Source organism: Stegodyphus dumicola, chromosome 3 (assembly GCF_044657685.1).
Source record: "Stegodyphus dumicola isolate Sdum_Otavi_A_Nest chromosome 3, ASM4465768v1".
In the NCBI taxonomy this organism is placed as follows: domain Eukaryota; kingdom Metazoa; phylum Arthropoda; class Arachnida; order Araneae; family Eresidae; genus Stegodyphus; species Stegodyphus dumicola.
This window is the reverse complement of record NC_140770.1, coordinates 64,413,699-64,437,466: the sequence shown is the minus strand read 5'-3', so window position 1 is coordinate 64,437,466 and position 23,768 is coordinate 64,413,699.

The following is a 23,768-nucleotide window of genomic DNA, read 5'->3' as shown; positions in this document are numbered from 1 at the left end:
GTGGGAAGTAGATAAGATACACAGGAAGGGTATACGAAACCCTTTATTTTTCACTCTTTACAATAACTTCCGTACTTCGGAATACAGAGACCAACTACTTGTGGTCTGAACGTAAGAATATAAAAATATTAACTAAACTTTAACTTAACTTTGGAATAACAAACAAGGGCCTACGTGGCCCTTGTTTGTACGTGGAAGATTGGCCGTATATTAACAGGAAGCCGTATGTAGTACAGAGAACTGTTAACACTACAATACGTTTAACATTATCACGAGGATTAAACCTCTGGCCTGGAAGGCAATCAGCAACCGAGTAAAACTGCTAAGGTAAGCGGCCTGCTTCGACTAACTCCTTCCTCTCTCTCGCTTGGCAAAAAACCACAACTTAAGTACTTGGCGTTCGCCAGACAAATTTGCATAAATAAGTTAAAGCTTTTAATTCTGGCCGGAAGTAGAAAATAAGAAGTGATAGTAAAGATTTAAAATAAAATAAACGTTAGTAAAACTTAAGATCCTTACATACTTCCCGCCAGAGTTAATTAGTTTGAAACTGAGGTCTAAAACGACCTTGTTGAAAACTTTTAGCTCTAGAATCTAACGCGAGGCCAATCTTTTACAAACATTTCTCACTAGAAACTAGAAATAAAAAAAAATTTTGTTTTTACAATATCAGCTCCATGGACAACCAATTTTTCATCTGTACTGCATCTAAACAGGAGCTTTTATTCAAATATGGTTCCTTCCAGAGATCTGGAAGGAAAACTAGTTTAATGAAATGTTACACAATGAAATGGCAAGTAACATGAATATTTATATTTCTCTTAACATTCTTATTTCATTCATGACTTTATTTTAATTATCTCTCCCCGTGCTCTCTGACATGTGCTGTAAAAGAAAACACCAAACACGAATGTGTTTATGTATACGTGTTCAACACTACCGCCTACAATCAAAACACTAACGTGTTAAAATTCAACATAACAAGACCTCGTAACACACCCTATCTTCAACTCTAAACCCTGAGGTACTATTCTGAAAGTGGCTAACTCTGAAGTGTAGGGTCAGAGAGCCTAACTACATTCATTCAACCTTTAACACATATTCACCATAATTTGGTCTTTTTACAGTCACACGAATAAGTTAAAAATTTTTTGGCATTACTTTCACTTTTACCATATCACAGTATTTCTTAACATTTAAAATAACAGTTCACATTGTATATAAGAACATATTAACATGCCGTTAATTTTACGCATTTTAAAACATACATTAGTAGTACATTGTTAACTTCTATTCTTTTCCAAGCAAGTGCCAATTCTTCTACATTGAAATACTACATTTCAAAAGTCTTTCAGACTAAAACTTCTTTCTTGCCAGAATGTTTTAAATAAAATTTATACAATAACTTTTACAATATTCAAGTATTTACACATTCCTATTATACATCAACTTTAGTTTTACTCGCGAGTAATTGAAAAACATAATACCAAAATAGGTAACAACTCATTTCTCGCCTTTTTGGCGATAAAGGTAGACCTCACATGAGGTAAAACTTCTTGAAATCTGCCACTTGCAGTAAGAATGAAAGATTAACTTAAGTTTGCAAAGTAACATAAAATTTTACTTATCTTTGTGATATTCGGACATTCTTTTCTCAGCCCAGTCCTGGAAGGTAGCGAAGATTCTAGTTTGATTTATCCTCCTTCTTGTGCGGGCTCGCCCTTCAGTTCCTTCCTCTAGAAGCTTTCATTTTCCTCCAGTTCGGTCACCCTTGAATACCTTCTTTTTCGCCTCTGCCTGTGGTCTTGGACGTTTGATGGCAGCTGGTCTTGGCGGAACTGGGACACTTCTCTCTCGTTCCTGCTTGGACCTCGTTGCTGGCCGTTCAAATTTTCCTTGTATCTTTTCCTCCGCCGCTGGTGGCCCTTCCGCAGTTCGGCGACATTTGCTGCGGAGAGTCCTGCCCGATGAGTAGATCTTCCGTTTGGGAGCCGGGTTATAGTTGCCGTTATTTCTCCTGGCTTTCTTTGCATTCGTCGTACTTCTCCCTTCTTCATTCTGGGGGTGGTCGTGAGCTCTCTTTTCTAGACGGTGGAACGGCTTTTTTTTCTTGTTACCTTCATATTTCCAACGGGGAAACTTTCTTTTCAATTGCTTCTGCCTCCTAATGGCTTGCCCTTGTACTTGTCGTTGTTCCACCTCTGGAGCTTGTGCCTGCCGTGCCTGCCGTGCCGGATCCTGCAAAAGATCTTTGAATATTTGCATTTTATTACGATCATAATATGGTTTTATTTGATCAATGTTTGCGGAGCATGTTTCACCATTCCTGGCTTTTAACACCACTACAGCGTGAGTTATTTTTTCTATGACATATGGTCCTTCAAATCGTGGAAAAAATTTGGCGGTTTTATCTTCTGGTGCTGAAGAAAGTGAATGTTTAATTCTTAATACTTCATCTCCTACTTTATACGTTACTCCTCGTCGTTTCAAATCGTAATAATGTTTTGGTTTTCTCTGTGCTACTTCAGTATTCTTTTTTGCTTCTTTAATAAATTTTTCTATATCACCCATTTTAAATTCTGGGGCTCTTTGCTGCACATAAAATAATTTATCTAACGGCGTTATATTCTTTCTGCCTAAAAATAACTCAGCAGGAGTTTTGCCCGTTGTATCATGTTTTGCGGTCCTAAGAGCGAAAGCAAATTCATTGACATAGTTATCCCAGCTTTTATGAAAATTTTTAACATAACTACGGATAATTTTCACTATATTTCTATTGACCCGTTCCGCTATATTTGATTACGGCCGATACGGGACCATTTTTAAATATGACGTATGCCCAGTTTTTGGCACATGTCTTCAAATATATTACTTACAAATTGAGGACCATTATCCGATATAACTTTTAGGGGCGCCCCGTATTTTAAAATATATTTATTTAAAATAGAATCAGTAACTAATTTCGCGGAGGCTCGTTTTAAGGGAACAATTTCGGTCCACTTACTAAAATGATCAACCATAACAAGGAGATAGCGACTTTTATTTAACTGACTTTTGCGGAAAGGGCCCAATAAATCGATGCCGATTATTTCATTTGGAAATTCGGATTTAATACTATTTAGAAACCCGGCCGGGCGGAAATTAATATAATTAACGGCTTGACATGTTGGGCAGGACTGGACATACGCCCTTTTTAACTTTTGCAGTTCAGGAAAGTAGACTGCCTCGCGTACGCGTTGGATAGTTTTTCGAATACCAGCATGAGAACCTAAAGGGCTGTCATGTAACTCCTGCAGGATATTTAATCTAAGACTAGCTGGGATAACAGGTCGAAATTCGTTGTTGGAATTTGTAGTTTTTGTATAAAATAATAGACCATCTATTAGTTCGTAATGGGCCGCACTATTTCTTATCGCCACAATATCTTGGTGGCTAAAATTTTCAGGATCCTTTAAATACTCATAAATGCTTCCAAACTCAGGATCCTTACCCAGTTCGGTTATACAGTTTCTCGGGAATTTATTGTACATGCTGTGAGCATTGCCACCTTTACAGTATTACCTTCTTCATCTATTTTTATTCTGGATAGGGCATCTGCTACGATATTTTCCTTTCCGGGGGTATGCTTGATTACCAGATTATATTCTTACAGCTTGAGTGCCCATCTTATTAACCTTAGGGATAAGTTTTTCCCTGAGTACAATCTAGTTACCGCCGCATGATCAGAATACACTGTTATTGGCGCCTTTCCAAAATAGACTCGGAACTTTTGCACTGCTAACAGAACTGCAAGTGCCTCTCTCTCGGTCGCGGAATAGTTTCTTTGTGTTTGATTTAAAGTTCGGCTAAAAAATGTCACGGGCTGCTGATTTTGCGAAAGTACCGCTCCTACCGCATAATCCGAAGCATCCGCTGAAATTTTTAAATTCTCATCCTTTTCAGGAAATTTCAACACAGGGGCTTGCGTTAATGCTTGTTTTAATTTTTCGAAAGCACTATTGGCTTCGGCCGTCCACGAGAATCTTGCCTTTTTCCTTTTTAATTTTAACAATGGTTCAGCAATAGCTGCAAAATCTTTTATAAAGGACCTATAATATGAACAAAGTCCTAGAAAAGAAGAGAGCTTCTTCGCCGTATTTGGTGGCTGATACTTTTGCACAGCGATTATTTTTGATTCGTCTGTCTCGATTCCTTTCTGAGATATTTTGTAACCTAAATATTTTAATTCAGGGGCTGCAAATTTGCACTTTTCGACATTAACTTTTAGACCGGCCTCATTTAATAAAGAAAACACCTGTCTTAAATCCTGTACATGTTGGTCCAGGTTATCACTAGTAATAATGATATCGTCTAAATAGATAAATGTAGACTTTCCAAGAACAGGCCTTAACACAATGTCCATACATCGCTGAAATGTTGCCGGTGCCCCTGAAAGGCCAAACGGCATGCGCAGGAATGTATAAGTGCCAGACTTGGTTATAAAAGCAGTCTTAGGCACGTCCTCCGGTCTAACCCCTATTTGGAAATAACCAGTCGTTAAGTCTAAAGTTGTCATATATTTGGTCGACGTTATGTTCCTTAGAATTTTTTCAATAATAGGTAACGGATATACCGGATATTTAGTTATGGAGTTTAATTAACGGTAGTCAATCGCGAAACGCCACCTTTTTGGATGTGTTAATGGATAGTCATTATTTTTCTTACATAAAACCACCGGGCTAGCATAACTACTTGAGATGGGCGTTATGATCTTTTTACGTAGCATATCGCCAATGTGCCATTCTATAATTTTTTCTTTATTCTTATCATACCGGTATGCTTTGTGGCGAACTGGCATTCAATCTCCGGTGTCAATACTATGGTTAGTAACTTGAGTAAATCCTGGAATATCACTAAATAACGAAGCAAATTCACTTACCACTTGTCGGATTCTTTGTTGCTCTTCATTAGGCAAGTGGTCAAGGTTTAACATCGGCGGCTCCGATTTTTCTTCTCGAACTGGTTTCATCGTCAGCTTAAGGGACGCTTCATTAAAATCCAGCGTTGCTTGTGCCTCTGAAAGAAAATCTATTCCTAAGATAATATGTGCTTGCAGATTCTTTACTATAAAAAACATAACCTTTACTTGTTCGTCCTTGATACGGACGTATAGCGGTAATTTACCTATGCACTTACATCTTTCTCCTTGCGCAGCTAACACTGTCGTATTATCCGAATTATATATGCGATATTTACGAAAATACTTCCTAAAAAAATATTCTGCCACACAGGAACACTGCGCGCCTGTATCCAGGAGTGCGGTGGCTGGGATATTATTCACCAACACTTCAATCTTTGGAAGAGTCAAATTTTTCACCATTACTGTATTTAACTTGAAGGAAGAGGGGTTTTCTTGGCCTTCGGATTTCCGCACCCTCCCGTCAGTAGAAATCCGTTTTAGTTTAAATCATTTTTCATTTCCATGCTTTCCTTCTTTTTCCACTGGCCTTGAGACTTTTTTCCTGGATTGCTATTGAACTGTCGACGTTCGCCGTCTGTTTTTGGATGCTCGGGTTTCCTTGCCCACTGATTCGCTTTGCTTCCGTAGCCGTGTGCTTGACTTTGCTGTGGTCTTGGGGCACCAAATTGGTTTCGTTTTTCATACTGGCGTCTTCTTTCAATGTCCGCCGTTCTTCTACTTTCAAACTGGATTGCTAGCTCAAATAATTTTTCCAGTGTAGTCGGATTCCTTAATTCAATAAATTCTTGTACTTGGGGAAGTAACCTCGGCAAAATCACTTGAATTATCTCAGGATCCGGACGGTTTCCATACAAGAGTTTGAAGACGTGAATTTTTCTTAAAATAAAGCTTGAGAGATTTTCGATTCTTTGCTGATATATGCTGAAAAGTTCCGTTTCTAATTTCGCACGATCCGTTACGACAGGGAAGGCTTTTACTAGGGCAGTCTTGAAATTTTCGTAAGTATAGGTGGGACTTCCTGCTTGACCCAAGAGACTTCTGCCTATACATTTGAACCAGTTACGCGCTTGGCCCCTCAAAGCGCTGGTAGCTAAGGTAACTTTCTGAAACTCGTGCACGGGGTAGAGCATGAAGTGGTCATCTAGTTTTTCCAAAAAACTGGTAACCGGTGACTTTCCATTAAATGTTGCTTCTGGTTTCATCGAAGCGCGCATGGTCTGGACAATGTAACCAAATCCTTCCAGGGCGGCAGCTGGCATTTCTAGATTCTGAGCCGCTTCTGCAGGCAGCACAGGTTCTTCTTGAAACTCAGCCATGGTTATTCTTCTTCGTTGGGCGCCACTATCGGGTTCAGTGTTTCTCCTTACTTGCTTGGGGAACATTGAAGAACCTGACTCGGAACAGGGAGCTTACTAAAGCTAGGTTCAATAAATGTGGGAAGTAGACAAGATACACTGGTAGGGTATACGAAACCCTTTATTTTTCACTCTTTACAATAACTTCCGTACTTCGGAATACAGAGACCAACTCTTTGTGGTCTGAACGTAAGAATATAAAAATATTAACTAAACTTTAACTTAACTTTGGAATAACAAACAAGGGCCTACGTGGCCCTTGTTTGTACGTGGAAGATTGGCCGTATATTAACAGGAAGCCGTATGTAGTACAGAGAACTGTTAACACTACAATACGTTTAAAATTATCACGAGGATTAAATCTCTGGCCTGGAAGGCAACCAGCAACCGAGTAAAACTGCTAAGGTAAGCGGCCTGCTTCGACTAACTCCTTCCTCTCTCTCGCTTGGCAAAAAGCCACAACTTAAGTACTTGGCGTTCGCCAAACAAATTTGCATAAATAACTTAAAGTTTTTAATTCTGGCCGGAAGTAGAAAATAAGAAGTGATAGTAAAGATTTAAAATAAAATAAACGTTAGTAGAACTTAAGATCCTTAGAACGTTGCCGATTTGTCATTTGGCATTCTATAAAATGCCTAGAAAATGTGTGAAATATGAAATGTTTCATAAATTACCGGATAGTTTTAGGCATTATATATAATGTCGGATTTTAAACTTTGCCGGTATTTGAGGATTTTATGGATGGCCACAGGAATTACAAAACTTGGCAGTCAGGTTACCTCAGAGTCCGGGCGTTGCCGTTGCGGACTAGAAGGCAGCAGAATGATGACACCGAAGGATTTAACTTCTAATTGCACATCTTTATTCAATTCAAATGGCAGATAATTTTTCTTTTAGATGAAATTCTCCAAATTGCATATCCAATAATGATTTAAATTAAAATAAGGTTAAATTTAGGCTTCCGATGTTATAACTATTCTAACAAAAGAAAGAATGGACAGAGAAGCGCAGGGTCTTATAGCAGCGATGGCAGGAAGCAGTCTAGCGAAAGGATGGCACGTACTCGGCATTTATACTAGCGTGTACATAACAAGCCAGAATGTTCTCGAAAATACTGTGGTCTAGGGGAAATTGTGGAAAGCTAATTATAGGTTGCCTATGCGTAAAGCAAAGTCATCGTATGTTTTATATTTTACATATATATATTGTTACATTTTTCTTACGTACGGGTTCGTGGATTTGGAGTGAATCCACGAACAGCACTTAATGAAGTATCAAAACACAATTTATCAGCTAGTATTATTCAGGGACAGGTCCAAAAGCACGTTTACAGTCGTCGAAACGGCAGACACGCTAAAACAATTAGCAGCACAGCTTTCAAACTATCATGCTATAACGGTGAAGGTAGCTTCAGCACCAGCGTTCAGCTCTCGACCCGGTTCAGTCGTTCTCAGAGTCTCGAGACTCTCCACGCTACAGCTCGCAAAGCACTAGACAATACACTCGATAGCCTTAACGATGCACACTCTCGATGTAGCACCAACTCACGATACAGCCGACGTCCAACTCCAAACTAGACTGATCATCAACTCGCTAAACTAGGCACTGACTCGACTATTCACTGACTATTAACTGACTCTGACTCCGCTTAACAGCAGGGTTTAGAACATCCTGGGCCAAACCGGTAAGAATTCGTTCCAGAAGATTCTCCATTTGTCAATGGCATATCGCCAATTTTTTCACCAAATGGGCGATTTCTCTCCAAATATGGCAATTCTGCCTTCCCTTGGTATTTTCTAGCAACCCTAAACCTGCTTTGCGAGGAAGCTATCTTACCGCGGCTGGACATGTCGTAACCTTACTTTCGGTCGCTTTCTCAGTGCTTTTTAAGCATAGGAGTTAATGTTTCTCTAAAAGAAATAGTTCCCGACTGCCCAATCACTTCTTAGCTGTTTTCACGCATATAAAATCGTCATTAATAAGCTCGTATCATCATCATAATAACAGTTTTCAGTTTTATGGGTTTCTTGTTAAGATTTGCAGTTTAACCTCAAATGTATATTCTGATGCTTACAAAAGTGAGAAAATTAGAGATGGAGCTGGGAAGCTAACGATGGAAACGCTTTCTGTTTCTCAAGTGTAATTTTTATAATTTTTATTTTTTGGCATTTTTGTGGGTTTTTTTTTTTTGGGGGGGAGGGTATTCTGAATTAATACACTAGTGTTGGATTCTGGTGCCATTCTTTTCTTGATTTCATTCACTGATGCGATGTAGAACGAATTCATTGTAAATAGATGTCTAAAATTTACTGGCTACTAATCTAAAATTACAGGAATTCAGACACTTTAACTTGACCTTCGTTTCTCTTGCAATGAGCAATTAAATTTCAGAGATTCGTTTACGTGTCAGAGTCATATGGAATCAATGTTAAGCGTTCAGATCGAGAGTCACATTTCCGAATTAGTGAGTTACTAAAAACTCAGTTATCGTTATTTCAATTAATAATAAATTAATTAATTTAATAATTAATTTCTATTATAAGTGTCATTTATGTGTAGGATGAATGTCTGTCATGCGGCAAGAATAAATTTCAAAATAAAGACGACAAACTGCAAATAATTCTTTTCGTATTCAACGACAATTCTCTAAACTTTCACCGACCGTCCTTAAAAACCTGTAAGTAAATTATTTACTCTTTGTAATTATTCCAGCTATTATAATACTTAACCTTAGTGTTACTCAAAGCTCTTAAATTCTCACCAGTAATGTCCTGATTTAAATTATTTCCTATAGGACAGTGTTTGCGGTTAGGTTCAACCTATCGCTTTAACTGAAATCTGAATTCGTTAGCTATATATAGAGATTAACATTTTTGAATGATATGTTAGCTTCTGTAACTAGCAGATGAATTTAAAATTCAATTTAGTTCGCAGAGCATTAAGAACCTCTGCCTGATATAGTGAGTGATCAATATATCAAGGCGATACGCTAGCACTTCTGAGTTCCATTCCTGGCGAAAACACTATAACTATACTCTGCATAACGAGGTAAGAAAGTGCGTCATCGGTCCTATGTAAAGCTTTGTATTACCACTCGGTAAAGCGTAAGATATTTGCGTTTCAAATTTAATTACGAAACTCAGCGACATAAAAAAGTATATTACCACCATGTTTCGAATTCAATAAACAAACTCATGCCGTTAAAAGAAATGTGTTGCCACTGCCCCAATTAAAGTTTCTTTTTCTCTCAACAGGGCAATGTTTCCTTCTTCAGCAAAGTGTAAAATACTTTTCTTTAAATTTATTCTATGATTAATTAATACAAAAATCAATTAAAAATCAATTAATACACTAAGCGATTTAAAAGCAATAAACGCAGTTGCTGAATTCACTAAAATCATTTTTATATATAAAGAAGAATGTCCGATTGTTTGTCTGTGAGTGTATAACTCATACAAATATACATTTTTATTCTGATCTTGATGAATTTTCGCACACTTGACCTTCAAAACAAGAAGAAGATCGACGGCTACATAAGGTTTCAAAAACCCACCTCACAGGATTGACACTCAGTACCTTCATATTCAAACGTTGCTTTCAAGTCACCTGTCTTAGATTGCATCACCATTTTTGTATTCCCGCTATCATTTCTTACTAAAACCTTTAGATGATGCTGTTTACTCTTTTTTTACTCTTTCGGACAGTGCAGAATGTTCTAGAACAGTGTAGAACCTTTAAAGCTGAACACGCTCCATCAGATTTTAGCGAAAACTATGGGAACAGTGAAAATGGCATTAAATGGTTGGGGATTTTTTGGAAGCTCATATACAAAAAAGGCTTAACTGATAACGAAGCGAGTACCAGTTACTAAATCCATTATATCGGAGCCATGTTAGTTCACTATTTTGCAGTTTCGTTCAAGCTTGCTAAAATTTTCCACAATTCATCTTGAACCAAAGTAAGAGAAAAATCACTGAATACCTCAGATTTCGGAAAAAACTAACCCCATTTCTCTAAATGAAGCCTCTTCACTCTGGGTAAAGCTCGGGCTACTCGTGGTACATCAGACAGAAGATTTATAAAGTTGTTTCTGCTTAAAAATATTAATGTAGCTGCAGGTTTTTTTTTAATTATAAGTTTGAAAAACCCTTTTACTGCTTTTATTTCTTGTGTGTTGTGTCAGCGCATTAAAAGTCAGTTACGTTCTGTATCGGCAATAAATAATTAACGCCAGCAAATTCTAAATAACTAAGTGAAGTACAATGGAGATCAGAAGGCTTTATACATACACTTAAAAGACATAGTAAACTATTAATGTTAAAAAAATAGTTAGCCCTGCCCTATTTATTTGTTCCTTTCACATGTAAAAATGGCATCGTGGATTGCAAAATTGTTTTCCGGTAATTAATGGCTATTTCCCGAAAAGAAATTCTTACTAATGAGTAAAAGATAGCCTTTTACAATAATTAAATATCATTTAGTCCCAAAATTATCCTTAATGGAACTATTGAAACACGGGGTATTAGGAACAACAACTCTTTAAATACTTAAGCTTTAAAAATTAAACTGTGCAAGAAACTTCGGTAATTATAGACTTAGACGCAATCGTCAAATATTTACGAATTAGTTGTAATCATAACACAACTCTTTACTTCAAAGAACTTCTTTGATTATTCATCTCCTGCAACTGCTTTTATAGGAATGTCACACAGCAATTCGATTTTTGAACACACGATCGTACAATCGATGATGAACATGAAACTAGAATGATGTATTGAATATATGGAATAGCGTACATCAATCTCTGATATCAAATTTGTATCAATAGACAAGGGACGTTTATCGAGGAGATGTACAGAATGGACAATTAATTATATAGACATAATATGGACTCTATGGTGCAAACAATAACTGGACTTCGGCTGGTGAATGCTAATAATGAGGAAATTCTCTTTCCCTAAAGAGAAATTTATTCTATTGTGCGAACTTTCGTGATGGTTTCTTTTTCATAACTTTATGCTTTGTTATTATTCAAATTGCTTTAGAATATTTCAATTTATTACACTTTGTTTGGGAGATTTATTCTCTTGGCGTTATAAATTATTTTATGCACTGTAATATTTTTTCACTTTAGGTTTATGTTTTTTCACTTAGGGTTTATTTTAATTTTCTAATAGTTATTTTTATTTGGAACAAGACTTTCCTTTACCTTCTCATTTTTCACCTACGTCTTTCTGCTAGAATGAGTTTTCAGGATTATGTCTTATGTAAATGAGGTAAAAAGCCGTATTTGATCTGAAGTCTGTATCATTTTACGAGAAGAGCGTGTTCTGCCTTTCGGCCACGTTGTCATTCCTAGTCTAATCTGAGTATTATTCAGCCAGCCGTATTGTTACGTGTCTGCAAGTATACGCCGGTGATCTTAAATAAGGGCCAACTCTGTTAATTCTGTGCAACTCCTGGTGATTTATTTTAGGTAGTATTAGATTAGTTTCTTATTTTCTATCTTGAGTTAAAGCCTAAGTGGAGGCTTATTGTAAGCCCGAGAAGTGGTCATCTGTTAACTGATTTTTAGTTGCAATAAATGGTAATTTAACCCTTCTTTGGACTTCTTACTTACTAGAACTCAGCGAATAGTCGCTACACAGTTCTTCAGTTCTCAAGGACTTCGAATTAGCTAAGATATTACAACTTCATTCAGTTTTTCTCAATAGTGTGCTTATAAAATGCTTCTACACTATATTTATTGGGATTAGTTCCTGTTATATATAGGAATTTTTATTAGATAACATACATGCGATTCTGTTTCTTTAAAAAAAAATTCCCAAATGAAAATCATTTGAGGCATATTGTTCTCGCAATAAGTTATCCACATATAATTATTCCTTATCATAATTATTACCATTTTGATGAGCTGGGGGAACTGTATACCTGAAATATTTAGTGTTCTAAATGTAAGCCGCTATACAGTCTCTGAACGATCAGTCATTTCTAGTAATCTGATATTCTAAATGTTAAAAGATCATTACCAGATACTATAACACTATCAATAAAAATCATATTGTTTGGTCATCAATTAACAATCAGCTATATCCTATATTTAAGAGCTATATTTAATATAATAGCCTTTATTTAAAAGCTATATTTAATTTTAATAATCAGCTATATTTAAAAGCACCAGAAGGAAAAAGCTGAAAATCTTAGAATAGGAAGGATGACAAGCTCGAATTTCTTAAACCCAATGTTTACGATCAGATCTGGACTGATGGTGGACGTATTTTTCTCTTCCTTAAATCCTCTGGATTTAATCTGAAGCAGCATTACAAGAAATAGATTCAACAGGTTTAAGCCATTCTGCTTTCATATTATAAGAAAGTAAAATAGGTGTTAAAATTCCAAAAGCCATATAATACATACAATATGATAGAACGTGTTCCTCTTCGTTTCTATAAAATATACGATGGTTTCAGAATTCCATACTAGAATTGAAACCAAAACAAGCGCTCATACATGATAAAATTAGGTTCATTCAATGATAAATCACTAACATTTTCTGCAGTGGTTTTCCAATGTTTTACAAGCTTATGATTTCTTTTCTTCGTAGAAACTAGTAGGTGTTTCTGCAACTAACGCTGTGAGGCAGCTTTCACTAGCTTTCGCCGAGTCAAATTTCTTGGTATTTAGATTACTTTGCAGAAGCCAGAGCAGATAAACATTCAAAGTAGAAAGATAAGGACAATACATCAACCATTGCATGGTTAAAAAATCCTTTTTAAATCCTTTAAATTTTACAGCGATATCACTTGCTCAACATACGGTTCGGCGTTGTGTGATGGATAATGAGCCCTTTTCAAAGGGTCAAAACTATGGAGGTAAGAAAGCAGTAATGGAACAGCTATCACCAAAATTCGCGTAAGCCATTTTTCGTATAACACGAAAGAATAATTTTCAGCAAATATAAACTTTTATTGCATTTTTGGAAAGCGTAGTATTACAGTTCTTACCTATTTTTGTACGATTTAAAATCATGAATGATCTCATTTTCTTTCTCACAAAACTTACGAGCAGCTGTTTTGCGCTATCATGTGTTAAACATCATTTGGTGAACAGTGTTAAACATCATTTGGTCATATTCTGGAAAACAAGATTTCATAGTTTTCTATTTTAGTGCAAAATAGTCTAAGCTACTGCTTTCTTAATAAACTAATTATATCCCTCTAAATAATGAAGCTGTGGAAAATGTTATATTTTTTTAAGGAGATCATTAGATTTCAGGCTGAAGTGATTCATGATATTTTTCCTCGTTGTCTCAGTCAAAGGAAATTTATTTTTTAAAGAAATAGAATATATTGAACAAATAATCATTCTTCATATCATGTATAGAACTTTGTTAGCCCTACCGAAGCAAATCAGAAGTTATTCGGATATTCGGTTTCCTTCCATAGTTATTTTTCATATTAAAACATGATTATTTCAAACAATTTATTCTAGCTTTAATAATCAAATAATTTATTCTTCTAGAACATTGCGTTACTTAGTTTAACAATGGAAAATTTATTTTCAGGGATTAGGTAGTACATTATTTATAAATGTAATATAATTTACACCGTTTTCACGGATCTTGCAAAACGTAATTTCTAACTGTTAACTAATAAACTGTTGAATTTTTCAATCAGAAATTTGTTAAAGTTTTACAAAATATGAAATGGAAAATAAAATAAATTCCAATTTCGGTCTTCCAGATGCCCATATTAGGGTGAAGGACTATGTTATTTAAAATTCAATGCTCTAGGTATCGTCGTTTTTTCACAATGCGAGATCATATACTAAATGATAAAGAATATACACTCAATGTATATTCTTTATTATTTAGTTTCTTTAAATATAATACAAAGCGATAATATTTCGTGGCAACAATCTAAAAAGCGATATAGCCGTTTATAGTGATTCGACGGAAAATGCTGTTTCAAGACTAATAGTCCTTATTAATTTAATAATAATAGTAAATAATTTGTAATAATAATAGTAAATAATTTGGGAATTTTATTTTACTTCTTCCCAAATTTGTTCAGCTTCTTAAAAAGAAATAGAAAACGAGATCGTGAGTGTAATATTGGATGCGTAATAGTATCATATTTTTATGTATATTCGATGAACATGACTTAACAAGACATTTCATACAGTTTAATTAGACCTATTTAGTGAGTGATTCCTGTACTCATTACGGAGGGAATTCCTCATATTATATTCACTGAGTAGCTGGGTCTTTTATATTGTGATCAAAGTCATTGAGATATTTTAATTCAAGATTTAATTATTAAATATTAATGAAATAATATTATCAAAAAAAACAAAAATTTAATTAACCATTTTGAGACGATTTACTCGAATGCAATTTTTATATGAGATGATTTTCACATACGAAATGTTTTAGCAATTCTCTTCACATTCCTTTCAGAGATTTATATATCCTGCATAAAGAGAACTAAATGCATTTTATTTTAAAACTAAATTTAGTTCTTAAACAACGAAAACAGAAAATTAATTAATACTTTTTTCAGGTGCCAATAGTAACTAGTTCTTTGAAGCTATGATTCACAATTAACATGCCCACGGTTTTGCCTTTTATAAAACACCTGTTAATTTTTCATTTATCTTTAGATGAAAATATAGTTTATGGTTGCATTCAAATTTATCAAATGCCGTATTAAGAAAATTCTACCTACAAATTATATTTCTTTCATCCAGCTCTTAAGGCTAAAGCAAAAAGAAACAAGCCTGGATTGAGGTGGTAGCTGAGAAATTGGAATAAATATATACAGGCAAAAACTATTAGAAGTCCTATAGATACAAGATCTAAATTATCGGAAATTAGAGAAAGAAAGCGATTCAAAGATTTCAAATATTTCTGTCTTCCACTATATTTAAAGATTTTCTGCGAAAATTCGATATTGTCGATATTTGCCCAAATAAAGACTTTTAATGAATTCAGGTGCAGAGCGTTCTGAGACTGAGGCTGTAATATTGTAAAGAAAACATTAAGTAAACAAATTATCTGTATCTTTACCAGATTCGCGGTACTTCAAGAAAACTGCCACTTTATATTAGTAAACTTTATACAGGCTATATTCCAAATCTCGCGTAAGACCAAATATTCACTACTTAGTTTAATCAACTTTTGCACTTCACACTTTGACTTACAAGAAACATTTTAATTCTGTAAGCAGTTGCTTAGTGAAATAATCAATTAGTTGTTCACAGTCACGTTGTGACTAACAAAAAACATTTCAGTTCCACTAAAATCACATATTCAGTGAATAATCAGTTTACGCTTCACATGCAATTTGTGACTCAAACATTTAACTCGACTTAAACATTGTTACTTAGTGGAATAATCAGTTTGCTCTTCGCATGTATTTGTAATTAACGAGAAACAGTTCGTTTCTACTTAATGTTCGACGTGGTAAATTGCTCTTTTTTTGCGAGTGACGAATGTTTTCAAAAATGTTGAGCGCCGTCATTTCACAGAACGTTTAACTTCTTGCCTACCATGTGATAAAAGCAAGCCGAGCAAAGGTAGCAAATGGTAATAATTTTAGATAAATTGTTCAGTGTAACCCTAGTGTCACTATATACGCATTCTCCATCTACTCCTACTAATTAGTATAGTTAGAAAGTAACCTCTGCGTGAATGACAAATACTCCTTTTATTCAAGTCACAAGTTTTTTCAGATTTATTTCATTCATTATTCATTGGCATTAGAAACATCATTATTCCTTAAAATCTGTTTCGGTTTCTTCTGTTATTTAGTGTCCAACTTATTTCTTCTAATATTTGTTACTTGAGTATTCAAATTAATCTGCTGTTATCTTCAAATTTCATCTTCGTGTAATTTTTCTTCTCTTCAGACGGACTGCTGATGTAATGCGCATTTAATTATTTGTGACCTTGAGTGTCCTTTAACATTCATTTACGAGCCTAATTAGAAAATGTATTTTAAAAATCCTTTTGTTCTTAAAAGCAGTTTTATTGAATTTTAATGAGGGAAGAAAGAAATGCAAATAATTGTCATAGGTTTTCGAGAACGGAGCTGAAGATTAGAGATATAAACATCTGATGATACCCATCGCATGTTTTGGTTAATTGCTTGTCAATATTTCGATCGATTTGGCATAGCTTTAAGGCATTGTTTTGAGCCTTATTATTATAAGATTATTGTTAATTAATACCTGAATAATATTTTTAGATCTTTAATGGTAAATACGATTTCGATTTGTTGTTTATGCCATGTATGCGAAAAAAATAAATATACGCATTATTGTTTTGAATATTTACTTTAGATAAATACTTCTAATTGTAGAATTTAATTTTCTTAATATTAGATTGAGAATTTTATGAAATCAAAGATTGTTAAATATAAAATCTGATTCTGTGCTTAGTCTCTGAATATCAAGAGAAAAATAAATAAATTATTCATTGCATTTTTAAAAAGTTAAATAAAATTTTTTCCATGCGTTAAAATTTGTGAAACCTTTTCAGAAAATTTTTTTTAACTTAGATCATTTTTTATTGTTGAAATGATTTTCGCAACATTTAAGGGAAATTATGTAATGAAATTTTCATAATTTGACGATTAACAATTTTATCTTAGATTAGTATTCATCATTAGTATTATAGCTGATATTATGAAACAATTAATTACTTATATTTCTATATACATCTACCTACATTCTGTTAAGTGTAAAGTCATTAGGTTATTTTGAAGCAGGAGATGTAAAAAATGAGCAACGCCCTCGCCGGGACTTGAACCTGGACCTCTCGAATACATGCCGAGTGGTTTACCGTTACAATACGAAGGCATGCTGGAAGAAGAGAGAACTGAGTGATTTGTGTTTAATTTACTAAACCATATTGAACATTTTACTAAGTGGGCTTTTTTCCTGTAGAGACCACATAAAATGTTAAATTTCGAATGTCAGTGTTGAATGCGTTTACCTTATGTTCTTTGTTTTGTTCTGAGAAGTTTTAGAACTGCAAATATATTTCAAGATGAGTGTTTAGGGACACAAACACGTTGAAAATGAGAAATGATCCCCCCCCCAAAAAAATAAACGGAAGAAGAAGGATAAGAAGAGTTTTTACCCATAAGCATTTTCACAAGTCTTACGCTTATCAGATAAATATATTGAACATTTTTAATCTTTATTGCTTAAGACCTAGGTTCTGTCTTATAAAAAACCTTTTCCTTTTCTCTCCAACCAGTATCATAACCTAATATAAAATCCGAGGAAAAATAGAGATAGCATAGAATCTTTCGCTTGTATTCTAAAACTTAAATTATACCACTGTGTAATTTATTAAGATCACAAAACATCAACCATTTAAAAGTCAAATTTGCACTTTAATAATATTTTGCAATAAATTAAAAATTGACGTTTAAGGCATTAGCTCAAAAATATTAAAAAGTAAGTAAAAACTAATTCTAAAATCATATGGTGTTACCTATTATGGAGTTTCTTTACATATAGCTGTTTTATCGTAAACAGTCGCTTGTATCGAAAATAAAAACTCAATAATAATAGAGGAATTCTCTAGAAACATACATAATGCAGTCATCTTTTGTGTGTTCAAGAGCAAAAAATTGAGTTTCCCAAATTGAAAAATGTCATCGTTTTTCAGTTTGAAACGCTGTATTTGGCAACAAGTCATTTCCTTTACGTTCGTCATCTCAGTATTTGCCCAACATGCTATATTTTGCTTTCAAAATGAGCAGCTGCGTAAGCATTAGTTTTTTTAAACCTGTTTGTGGCATTTCCATCGCGGTACTAAACGTCGGAAATTTATCGCAGAATACTGAATTCTTATAGGAATCAGTGGTGCTTAGCAGGAATTATTGTTTTATAGCATGAAAATTTTGCCTTTAGTTTAGAAGAAACTGAACTATTTATTTAGTTGCAGAAACATTTTATAGCTTTGTCATAGCCCCCCCCGATGATATATTTCAAAGTTTGTATGCTGTCAGAGACAACACAATGCCATTTAAATTCACAATAATAACATTATATGCAAAGCCTTTTCAGAAATATCGCTTGCGTGGGTGAAAGCAGATGTAGAGGAATGTCAGAAACGAAGATACCGACTCGCTTGCTGATGGCGCAGCTGCTGCATTCTATTTTGAAGTTATGAATATAAAATGACCAAAGACACTTCTAAGGAAAAAAGCCCTAAAACAGTCCATAAAATTTGACACAATAACTGGACCTCAAGGCAGAAGAATACAAGAATTCATTTAAATAAGACATGGAAAAGATGTCTTCCGAACTCGCATTGAAATCAATTCATATCTGAACACGGTACTTTTCCCATTTATTAAAGAAAAATATCACTTGTAAAACTGCGTTTGCCCCAAAGCACTACTTCTGGTCTCCATTCACACAAGAGATCGCAGATTTAGATCCGCTATGAACGAACTTGAAGTCTAAAAATATTTGATGAACACCCAAAACTTCATGAGATCAACAAATCTGTTAAAAACCTTTGGAAACAAGATCAAAATATATGTGAACAATAATTATCGCGAAAAAGGTGCTTGTTTTTAGTGTACACACCCATCAAATTAATAACTGTATGAAATATTTTTAGGTAGGTACCTATAGCAGAGAACCTGTACTAGATCAAAATCATTGAGCGACAGTGCTTGTGGTGCCTGTAGTGTGTATCGCTATATTATAAAATAACATACTTTATTCCTATTGTTTCCTGTAGCAGTTTTACAATAGCAGCTGTGAACTTCCAACTGCGGCCATATACAAATTACTACATAAGCAAATGGAATATAATCATTGATGAATTTTTAAGCCATGTCACCTGATATTACTACTGGTAAGGAAAACGAATGCATTTGCCAAAGACATCTTGTATCGCAGAACTGTAAAAGACAGGAGGAATTAAAATTTAATTTTAGTGTTAAAGACATATTTAAAAAAATAACTTTCATAAATAAGGCTCTAATATTAAGATTTTAACTGCAATTTTTTATTTACACCTGTAATCCGGTGTAATTACTTTCGGCTACGTAGAAATTAAAAAGTGTTATACAGGGTGGTTTTAAAAAGTTGTAATTAAAGTGACTCTATTCAGACCCCTCTAGAACTTGTTCTACTTATTGAAATTTGATGAAATTCGGTATATATGTCATATGGACCATGGGGAAACGATTTCTGCAATACAAAAAGTAGTTCGACATGGGCCCTTTTCGCAATCCCTTTAAACGACGATATTCACATAATGCATCTAAGCTATTGCTGCAGTTCTGATAAAACAGTTTTACCAGTAAAGTTCTATCTTTCTGCTGTAAGGGCATGATTAACGATGACAAAGGCACGCAGAATGATTTTCTGGCTCTGAATGCAAGTCTCTTTATAGGTTTAACTAATTTGCCTGAGGAATTTTTGAAAATTGCCATCTAGTGGTCAAAATTTGAACTTATTGCAGAAATCTTTTCCCCATAGTCCATATAACGTATATATACTAAGTTTCATCAAAACTCGATAGGCAGAACGGGTTTTACAGGGGTCTGAATAGAGTCACTTTAATTATAACCACTCTGTACTAACAAAATGAAAAGCTCTTGTTAATCTACAAGATGTAAGATCCTTTGATTATTCATTGATATCTCATGTATTTAAATGGGTTCCCCATCAGCATAAAAAAGTAAATCGTTTCATACAATCTGTATTTTTCAGTAATATTATAAAACAAGGATGATTAACTTTTAAAATATTAGTATAAATAATAATATACAAATAATTTTCTAATGCTTTATAAAATAAATTTTGATTACATAATTTCTAATTCTTTTTCTGGTGTGTACTATCATCAGCACAAATAACAGCGGTAATGATAAAATTCTGTAATAATACGTAGCTTTCAACTGTCGAAGTAATCTTTTTATTTTATTTTAACGATAAAACAATACGGTGTTTCACATTTTATATTTTTATGCGGCCATCCTCCCCCCCCCTAAAAAATTACGAAAACAAAATGCTCGATCCTTAAAAATTGAAGAGTTATTTCAATTGAATTTTAGTTTTACTTAAAAAGTTATGATTTTGTTTTCACTAATGGCAACAAAGAGTGTTTTCACTAATGGCAACAAAGAGTGTTTTCTTTATTTAAGCACTGATGAGAATCATTTATATAATCCCCGATTCATAGAAATCAGAATCTTTATAATTCTGAATAAGATTCAATACTTAATGTTAATTTTATTTTTTTAATTTTACGTGTATAAATAGGTATTTCTTACTTCTACTCAATCTTCTGATAGACTTACTATATACGGTACGTATTCAAGGTTTCATCAGCTTTCAAGTCTTTAGCTAGATTTAATTTCAAGTTAAATAACACTGTTTTTAAACATCTCCAAGAAAACATTCCCCAAGTGTTAATTATTTATGGTTCGAGGATTTATGCCCTAATAAAGATTATAAGGAAAAATACCCTGTTGCAAGCCAGTATGCGAAATGAATGTGCGTCTATTTCTTAAGTAATTAGGATATTTCCTTACTAAATAAATGCACATGTCTTTATGTGACATTAATTTACGATGAACTCAATTCACAGCAATTTTTTTTATCATCTGGCTTTATCTTTTTGAAGAGCTCATTTTAAAATAAGATTCTTTGTTCTGTATTTTTAGTTTCTGGGAGATTAATTCCTAAACTATTAAGCTTCTCATAACTGTTAACCCTAAAATAGTTTCAGGCATTGAAACAGAATTACCATACGAAGATTAAAATACAATGTTTTTAATTTTATGATTTTTATATACTTTTCACATTTTTGAACATTTTGGAATTTTAATAATAATATTTTCGAGATGTTAGACTGTAATTTTAAGTTGTTATAATCATATATAGTTTTTTCAATAATGTTTTTCATAAAAGTTTCATTTTTCTCATAGAATTCTCATGGAATCAATACGATAATTTTATTTCTCCCATAATGCAATTTTTTAAGCTCGTAACACTGAAATTTACATCTTATGCTTGAATACTAACTAAATATTTAAAGAATTTAGACTTATTAAATTCAGCTTACATGTTTGTTTCACAAAGCGAATTTGGATAAAGCTAAAATCAAAGCGATTCTGTATAACTCTAAAATACAAATTACTTGTTTTACATGTTTTTTGTTACACTTTATATTTATAGCCCAAACAGAGCTATGATTCTCGAAAGGGGATTTTGCTTTGGTTCACTATAAACAGATTATCACTTTTCCAATTATTGCCATCAAATATTATCGTCTTATATTATTTGAAAAGATGAAGAATTGTCCGTATGCACATATTTTCCTCGTAATGTGAAAAAAAGATGATACCTAGAACAGATTTCAAATAACGTAGTTCTTCAGACGAACATGTGCACCTGGAAGCCCCAATTTTGATTTTTTTTTCATATTTTGTAAAACTTTAATGACATTTTTATTAAAAAACTAAACTATGTGAACGCGAGCAGCGACAACATTGTTCGAAATAACACATAGCCCACAACACTGTTGCCATGCAGAAGAATGTAAGATATTTATCTAGCAGTTTTAATTAACAAATTCAACTCTATGAAAGCAATGTATTGCCGTGGCCGGAAATAAAATACTTTTATCTTCTACGCGCCAGGGTGCTGCCATTCAGTAAAGCTTAAGAAGCTTTCAAATTTAGTTGGGAATGTTATTGAGTAATAAACTAAGCTATTTAAGCAATAAACACAGTTTTTAAGAATATTTTTTCGGGTTTTTTTAAATATGATTGATTTAAATAAAGATGTATTAAAAGTATGAGATGTCTAACTAGAAATATTCAGTATTTGGTTTTCGAATTTACACTGGTCGGGCACATAAAACATTTTATGTTAACTACTTCGGCAGGGTAGTTTTTAAAGCATAAACGGGTAGTTTTTAAAGAAATAACATAGAGAATATAAAAAATACGTATGCCGACCTCTAACACCGGTCGGGAATTCTGGTGTTTTGAAATATTTTGTAATTTTTCTGTTGAATTGTTAATTTGTTGTGGCGTAAGTGCGAAGAAAATAAATTTAACGCATAAAAAGTTAACAATAAAAAGAGAAAAAAAAATATTAATCATCTTAATAAAAAAACTGAGTATTGATATCATAAACTGAAAAAAGACTGAAAAATATATAAAAATGTGCATCGGGAACTGCACACTGCACCGGGAATTTTAAACGTACTGCTATGATGCTTCTAAACACTTTGTCATTTTGCTATTGAACTGTATGTGGCGTTAGTGCGAAGAAAACGATGTTAACGGTAAAGCTAAAAAGACAAAAAAAAAAAAAAAAAAAAAAAAAAAAAAAAAAAAAAAGGTGTTGGTAGATGAGCAGACTGACATACTGTGAACTCAGGGACAGTCCAATAAGTCTTTTTGGGCGATCATTAAAATCTGAAACATGTCAGATTTCCCCCTCCCTTTGTTCCTTTTCTTCTTTTTTTTTATACAATTTTTCGCATAAAGCATATTTCTTACAACGCTATAAGATCTGAATACCGATTTTGAGAAAAACTGTAGAAAATTGATGTAGATATTATTTTAGCCGATTCATTTTCGGCGATTCACCATTATCGCTTTCTTCAACTGTAAATCATCATCGTCACCTTTCCATCTGAATATTACTAGCATTGCATTATTATGTGGATGTTTGTTTGCAGTCAGAATTAGTCAATAGCGAACTTCATTTTTTTCAGATTTTTATCTTTTATTTCAGATTTTTATTTTCAGTCCAAATTGGCAACTCTCCCAGAAAAACTATTAATTTCGTTTTGGCATTTTGCGTTGATTCACTATAAATATCGGTTCACTTTTCAAATTGTTGCCACCAAATATTAGAGCCCTGTATTATATTTAAAGAGTTTAAATAAGGAAGAATATGCATAAATGTGCGAATGTTTCCCTCAGTGTGATAAAACAACGGTACCTAGAGCCATCAAATTTTGAATATTGGAACGTTCCCACCCGACTATGGGCATCTGGAATTTTAATTCAAATATTGGAAAATTTGAAATTTCGAAATTGTTTTATGACTTATTTCCTATTTTGTAAAACTTTAACGAATTTTTGATTAACAAACTCAACGATTTCAAAGCGAGAAATGGCAATACTGTAAGAAAAAAAAATTTTTTTTATCTCCAGCGCACGAGATTGTGTATCGGAAATTCCAAAGATTGGCTCATTTTAAAATTATTTTGCGATATTACTCTTGAACTGTATTTTATGGTTTAAGTGCGAAGAACAGGATAAATAAATAAAGGCACAAAACGTTCAAAAAATGCCCTGTTGCACGTAACGTAAAATCTGTAATCTTTTTTTTTTTTTTTAACATTTTATACTTATTTTAATTTCTTTCAAAAATAGTTTCGATCGCTTTAGTCT